This window comes from Mastomys coucha, unplaced genomic scaffold (assembly GCF_008632895.1).
Source record: "Mastomys coucha isolate ucsf_1 unplaced genomic scaffold, UCSF_Mcou_1 pScaffold13, whole genome shotgun sequence".
Taxonomy (NCBI): Eukaryota; Metazoa; Chordata; class Mammalia; order Rodentia; family Muridae; genus Mastomys; species Mastomys coucha.
The window spans coordinates 3535953-3544308 of NW_022196895.1; positions in this window are offsets into that span (position 1 = coordinate 3535953).

Consider the following 8356-nt stretch of genomic DNA (forward strand, 5'->3'; position numbering starts at 1 on the left):
TTAGAGGAAGGTAGCTCACACATGCATTTATAATTTAGTCACATTACATTAAATTTTAGATTTATGTACATTTTGTGTCTTGTCTGTCTTAATAAGATTTCTGCTTGTTCTTGCTCTATGCGTTATGTTGTCTTTATTACCATTGGATCGTCATTTTGATTTGATCGGAACTTGAGTATATGAGTCACATGAATATAACTTTGAAAATGTAGTTGTTGTGTCTAGAGAGATGGTTCATTGAGCAAAGTACTTGTTTCAGAGTTTTAAGACTGGAATTCACATTCTTAGAACCTACCTAAAATGCCAGGTGACTGTAGCAGCCAGTTCTTACTCTCCAGACGGAAGGTGGAGACAGAGGCTCCAGAATCAAGCAGGCAAGCTAGAGGAGTCATACTGGCAAGCTTTGGGTTCAGTTGAGACTTTGCTTCAAAGCTAAAGTGGAGAGCAATAGAAGCCTCAATGTCAACTGTGGGTCTCTATATACATATGGACATACATGTACACCCCCACATACTTGAGCACGCACACACAAACTAATTTTGATAGATTTATTTTAGAACCTTCTATTTTTTAATATCTAGATGGATTTGAACAGGAACTATGCATTTCCCATTAGTATCATCATCATCAAGAGGACATGTGGATCTAGTACTAAATTTTTTAATTTGGCTTTCATTTCATCATGTGGTTGAAAGATTAGCATTTCTTAGTGAAGGTTTTGTAAGTGATTATTCAGAATCAGGCACCTATATAACAGCTTTGGTAGTTATTTTCAGAATTACATAATCTCAAGCTCTTTGCAGATGCTGTTAGAACATAGAGACCCAGCATAGACTTTAACTACTGAATTATCTTTTAGTGAGTAGTAGTGAGCACTTATTTATTGAAGCGTCTTTGGTACCCAATTCTAGGTACTAAATTATCTTCTAAAGCCTTAGAATGACTTAGTGATAATTTGTACTACTACTGTGCCTATTTTATTACTATTTTTTAAGTTTGTTTTGTTGAAGTTTGTTTTGGGATTTTTTTTTTTGGTGGTTTTTGTTTGTTTGTTTGTTTTCTTTTAGATCATCTCACTATGTGTCCCAGACTTGCTTCAAACTCTCAATCTCCCTGGTGCATCCTCCAGAGGGTTGGATTGTGTGTGTGTCCACCATGTCAGGATGTGTCCATTTTAATGAGGAAGGTGATCAAACAGGTATGTAATGCAATTTCTCCAAGGTGATATGATGCTCAGTGATGCAGTTGGATTCCTGTCAAGGAGATTTTATTCTTATACCTGAACCCTTGGTCTTCTCATTGTTTAGTTACTAGCAACTTAACCCAGCTGAGCTGAGTTTGCCCATATTTCATCACAATATGTTTGGCTATATTCTAGTAGAAGTATTTCAGATCTGTTCTTTGTGGAATGAGTCCTATAGATAGAAACCTATCCCTAGGATCATTGACCTAAAGATCCAGACAGCAGAGCAGGTGGAATAAAGGTCTGAGACTTAGGAGGGATAGTTTTGGCTAATAAGAAAGAAATGAGGTCTGGAAATGATCTGTTTAAAAAAAAAAAAAAACAAGACTGGGTGGGGCTGGGGATTTATGTCAAAAGTTGAGTTGCCATGTGTAGATTCATTCTGGTTAAATGCAGCCAAGTTAGGCTGGTGTTGGTGGGCCTCATCAAGAGAAGTAGTTGTGTGCTCATTGTAACACTGTAATATTCTCTAACACTTCACACCAGTAGTTGGTTGTCTGGGGATAACCAGACAGATCGGTCTCGTCAGATCCACAGTAGCTTTGAAGTATTTTTTGGGTATATGTTTTTTTCTGAGTATTTTCTAAGGGTAAGGAAAAATAGGTATTATAGTTTAGATATCTTCCTAGTATTCAAGTGTTAGGCTTCTATTAATATTTCTTGCGTCTATTTTACTAGTAATATTTAGCAAGGTTTTTCTTCTTGTTCATACAGTGTTCCTACTATCCCATTGTTGTGAAAAGGTACCGTGATCAAGGCAGCTCTTGACAAAAGAGAACGCTTAATTGTGTACAGCAGCGCTAGAGGGTTAGTCTATGGCTATCGTGCAGGAAGCAGTGAGGCATGGCACTGGAGCAGTGACTGAGAGCTGCACATCCTGATCCACAGGCAGACACAGTGACACTGGGCCTGGTTGGGTTTTTGAAACCTCCAGAGCTCACTCTGGTGACACATCTGCTCCAACAAGGTCATGTCTAATCTTTCACAAGGACAGTTCCACCAGCTTGGGACCAAGCATTCAAATACACAAGCCTATGGGGGCCAGTTTCATGTAACAGTCACATAGGTAATTTTTCTTTATTATTCAGCCTGATAAATGATGACATTGTGTTTGTATATCTTTGATTCCTGGGGGTAGGAGGGGTGGGGTTGGATAAGCTACTCCCTGGGTATTTCTGTTATGTTAAGCTCTCTGGCAAAGCAAGTTGGATCTGAACCCTTAAGATAGCTGAGATACAGGAGATATGTAGACCAGGTTGACTCAAACTCAGACCTGTACCTCCATCAGCCTCCATCTCCCTAATACAAGGATTAAAGGTATGTACCACCCCACTACCCCCTACAGAATACTACATAGAAATTTTAACCAAAATGTGATCATTTTAATACATTTTTGAAGACTGGAATTCAAGTTGGTATGTGTATCTTTATACTAATGATGAGGAAACTTATAATTTTTTGTGTATATTATGTATATGTATGTGTTCATACGTGCATGCACATGTGTGTAGAGGCCTGAGGTTGAAGCTGGATATCTTTTTCAGTTACCTTCCACCTTCATTTTTGAGGTAGTGTCTCTCATTAAGTTAGGTTAGCTAGCTAAAGAGCTCTAAATATCTGCCTCTCTGTTGACACCTCTCTCCCTGCAAGTGCTGGTATTACAGATAAGTGTGAACTTTGTTGTCATTGGACCTCTAGAACTGAACTCAGGCAGGCACTTTACTAGTGGAGCTATCTTCCCATTCTTACATACATGAAAGAGTGTACTAAAGGTGATTGCAGAAATGCCTCAGTTGTAAAGTACCTTGCAAGCTTGAGGACCTGAGTTCATCTTTCCCTAGAACCCATGCAAAAGGCTGGGCACACATGCAATCCCAGTGTTGTAGAGACAGATTCTACTTGGCAAAGCTCCAGGTTATAAGAGCCTGTCTCAGCGAGGAAGAAGGCAGCTGAGGACTGACAGTGAAGGCTGACCCCCACAAGCACATGAGATCATAATAAGTGGAGTTCTGCATTCTGTGTGTGTGTGTCCGTGTGCATGTGTATGTGTGTGCTTGTACAATCTCTAGATTCCATATTAAATTTCAGTGTCCAGTTAAGTGTCCACTTAACCATGAACACTCTGTTGTTTTTCAGTGGCAAATAAAGGGATATGAGGATCTATTTCTAAGGTAATTTTTAAAAAGTTACTGAGTCCTGTTTTAAAGGTACTGGATATGTTTTAATATGTGATATGTACTTCTTAAGTGTCAAAATGAAGCCATATTTGTTCCCAGTAGCACACATTGCTTGTATATTTTGTTTGATTTCTCTTTCCTTCTGCTTCCACTATATCTGAGGTGACCATAGCTTTTTGGGTCTTGTTATTATAGAGCAGTGGTGTGGTTTAGTTTTGGAGACAAGATCTAGCCTGAAGAGATGGAGCCAGAGTGGGCCTCCTGCCTGAAAACTTGAGTGTGCTGGGATTTCAGGAGTGTGTCACTTTACCCAGCTACTTTCAGAAGTTTTCACCTATGTGTTTTTAGCTTCCTTTTTTCCTCTTTCATTTATCTCTTTTCCAGTTTGCATAACCTGTATACATATTGTAACCTATTGATGTTCTTCTTGGACTTCACTAGTATAACTTGTTCTTTAAGCCCTTTGACATATTTTTGGTGGGAGTGTATGCCCGTTTATGTATTTGTTTGCTCATGTGTGCATGTGCTGTGGAGGTCAGAGGGCAGCCTCCATTGTCAGTCCTCAGCTGCCTTTTTGTTTGAGACAGTCTCTCTTATGACCTGGAGCTTTGCAAGTAGCATCAGTGTCCTCAACATTGGGATCACATGTGCCCAGCTGTTTGCATGGGTTCTGAGGAGATGAACTTGGGTCCTTGTGCTTGCAAAGTACTTTACCAACTGAGGCATTTTTACAATCCCCTTTAGTATATTTTTGATACTTTGACCTAAGCGCCAACTTGAGCTTGGTTGTGCCTTCTGTTTCAGAGCAGTAATTTTAAAATCCATTTTCTTTTTTTTGTGGACAGAACTAGTTATCTTTCCCATAGAGTTTCTGGATTTCTCTTATTAGGTGAGGAGCTTTACCTCACCCTGCCCTTCCTCCCAAGAACTGTGGAAAGTCAAAGCTGCTGGCCATGGACTGAAACCTGTAAAATCAGGAGTCAAAACAAGTCCCTCCTGGCTGCCACCCTCTGCTCTGCCTTCATTCCCTCCTCTCCTACTTCTTTCACACCCTTCCCTCCCCTTCTGCTCTTGGTCCATTCTTCCTTCTCATATTCCTTCCCTCTCCTATCCCACTCTCTCTCCCCTTTCCTCATTCACTACTAGAAATAAAAATTACGTCAATTTGAAAAAAAAAAAAAAAAAAAAGAAGGTAACTCTGGTTTGGGTTTCTGAATTGGAGGCCAGCCTGGTCTACAGAGTGAGTTCCAGGACAACCAGGGCTACACAGAGAAACCCTGTTTTGAAAAACAAAAACAAAAACAAAACAACTAAAAAAGTACCCCTGGGCTGGAGAGTTTAAAGCAATGGTGTGGTTTAGTTTTAGAGGTGGGATCTGGCCTGCCTCAAAGCAGGGTAAATATGATTGCCACTAAGCATGCCAGTGTGAATTCAGTTCCCAGGACCCACACAGTGGGAGAGAACCAATTTCCCCAGCTCTGATCTCTGCACAGGCACGGTGGCAATGCACATACCCATGCACCCACACATGAATACAGTTTGGAAAGGGCAACCCCATCCCAAGGGTATACAAATAAATACCTATAAAGGCGGTCCTATTATTTCATCATTGTTTACTGGCTTTTGTGTCCATTTCATGGTATATAATGTACCTGAAATTTGTGTTGTGTTTATGTTTTCTTCCAAGCTGATCACAAACATGCCATTAAATATATTATCTTGAAATGCCATAATGCATTGATTTATTCAGCAACAGTTTATTTCATCCTTCATGTTTGCCTGACATTCTTCTCGGTCCCAGGAAGATTAGTGCATAAAGCAGACCTCGTTCCACAGTTTAGTATAGTGGATGACTTAGAGTAAACAAATTGTATTATCTGGAAACAATAATGGGTAGGAGAAAATACCACAGGGTAGTCAATTGTTATTTAGTCAAAGAGCATTTGAGCTGAGACTGATAGTGGGAAAGTCTGCTATGTAAGTCTGGGAGAGGAACATTGAGGTCAGGGCAGGCCCAGCCTGGGGTGCCAGAGAATGAATAACAAGGCTGTTTATGGAGCATGGCAGTGAACTGGAATGAAACCACATGGACTTTATAAACCCAGTAGAGTTGAATCTCACACAAGGGTTTTGTCACTTAGGATTAGGTTCTGTTGTATGTAACAAGATTCAAGATGATCCATTGAACATCAGTGAAGACAGAAATGGTGATCCAGTGATTTGCATTGGCCATCTCCATTCTTAGGCTTTCATCCTCAGGAAGACTCACGGCTCACACTGCTGCAAAGCAGTAGAGCTCTTTTTCTCATATCTGTATTCTACACGGTAGGAAGGAGAGGCCAGCACACTCCCTCACAGCACTCACGCCTTTCAGAGAAATGAAACTTCCCATGGAAGTTCCCTGGAAGGGAGCCTCTTAGCCATACCTAAGTATAGAGAAAGTTAGGAAACCGAGGTGGGACACATTGCTAGCTCCAGGGGCATACAAGTTTTATAAGAGACCAACAAGATGGTTCAGTGGATAAGGACACTTACTGCCAAGCCTGGTGACCTGAGTTCAGTGCTTAGCACTCGCATGGTAGAAAGGAAGAATTGACTCCTCAAAGTGTCCTCTGACTTCTCCATGGATGTGGTGACATTTGTACACACACACACACACACACACACACACACACACACACAGAGGTAAATATAAAAGTCTGTAAGAATGGGGTGATTGGGAAGATGACTAGCCAACTGTGTCCTAGAAGTAATGGAATCTGGTACTTGTTTCAAAAATTGCTTAACTTCTGTGTTAGTCAAGGTTCTCTGGAGTCACAGAGCTTATGGTAGGCTTTCTATAGTAAAGGACTTTGTTGATGACTTACAGTCTGTAGTCCAACTCCCAAAAATGGTCAGCAGCAGCCATGAATGGAAGTCCAAGGATCTCGAAGTTGCTCAGTCCTACAAGGCAAGGAGGTGAAGAAGAGAGAGCCTTCCTTCCAATGTTCGTATATAGGTCTCCAGCAAAAGGTGTTGCTCAGATTAAAGGTGTGTGCCACCACACCTTTAATCTCAGATGACCTTGAATTTAGAGATCTTCCTGTCTTAATCTGGGATTCATAGCCACTATGCCTCAAGATCTTCATGCCAAGATCCAGGTCAGAAACTTATATCTCTCAGCCTTCAGATTAGGACCACAGGTGAGCCTTCCAATTGGATTGTAGTTCATTTCAGATATAGTCAAGTTGACAATCAGGAATAGCCACTACAATCCACCTCTTGTCAATTTGACACAAATAATATCCCATGTCCACATGAAACAACAAGATCATGAATGCACCTAACATGATATAACTATTCCTCATACGATTGCAAACACATTTGTAAATTTACAATGGGCAATGTCTGGAAGCAGGAGTGGAAACAAAGACAGAGAAAGGGTTGCTCCTATAATCCAAAAGAAGAGAGTATTTGACTGAAAACCAGTGGTGATAATGGCCAATAATGGATGAAGGTTGAGAGCTTGGCAGACATTTCCCAAGTGCTGTCCACACGAAACCATGGAATCCTTCCAGAGCCCTTTGGCATTCTATTAGAATAGTGTTCTCATTCTCCTTGTTAAAAGAAACTCTGGCACCAGGAAGTTAGTCACCCACCCACGTCTTTCACAGGTGACTCACCTAGCACTGTGGCTCCAGAGCCCACAGATTCCAGATTTGGCACTGTTGAAACCATTAGTAGGAGACAGTTTGGGTGTTGTATATGATATGGGTGTTATTACAGAATGTGTATTGACAGGAAGGATCTGCTAAAGTGACAGAGACAAGCATGTGGAAGCCGTGAGTGACAGAGGCAAGTGTGTGGAAGCTGTTGCCGGTCCAGTATTAAGGCTCTAGTGACTGAACACCATGACAGAGTGTACTGGGGCAGGGAGCAGAGAGATGAGCCAAGGGTCTGTCCTAAAAGAGTTGGGGCACCTCTGAAATAGTGCCTCCAGCTGGGAACTAAGCATCTCTTTAACAGACCAGACTGGGATTTCTTGAGGGCTTGAAATGGTCATAGATGCAGAAGCTATTGGAAAGCAAATGTAAGGAGCAAATATGAAGCAGGAGAGAGAAGCAAGGCCAATGCATACGGTGATATCAAAGAGCAGTGTTTCTGTTGGGTGAAAGAGAGAATGTCAGACAGATGTGTGACTCTGAGGTATGGGAGACAGGCCAAATTTATATGCTTGAGGTGGGCTGAAGGACAGACGGTTAGGAGTCCAAGGTGCTATTAAGGATCAAAGGTGAGTTCTTGTATACAGTTGAGTTTCTAGAATATTCCTATCCATCAGTGTAGTTCTTTGCTAAAACTATTCTGATTTAAAGTATATAAAAGAAGCCAATTCTCTCTTTTCTCTCTCTCTCTCTTTTTTTTTAAAGCCACGTTGGCAACCATTCTGCTGTTCCATAACAGAGACCCAGGGAATTCTAACAGGAGCTGTTATTAAGTTTATATATTATTTTATTAAAGTGACATTTCAGAACTCATCCCATCCAGAAACATGGAATGTCTTTCCATTTATTTAGCTTTTATGTCTTTAATAAAAATTTAGGGTTTCATATTGGCCCTCTATATTTATTAGTACATTTTCTTTTTTTGTATATTAAGCTTTATGTTCACTCCTATCTTCTTCCTTATAATAAAAACTGCCATTTTCATACTTTTTATAAACCTTTTACTATATTTGCTATGCATGCTAAGCCCTTTTTAATGTATTCTAAATTTTTTTTTTCTGAGACAGGATCTCTCTAAATAGCTCAGGTGGCCTCAGATTACTGTATCCCAGGCTGAGCTAGAGCCGCAGCTCTCCTCCCGGGCTGAGCTGGAGCCGCGGCTCTCCTCCCATCACAGCTCTAAGTTCTGGGTTTACAGGTATGAACCACAACATCCAGCTTATCTTCTAGGCTTA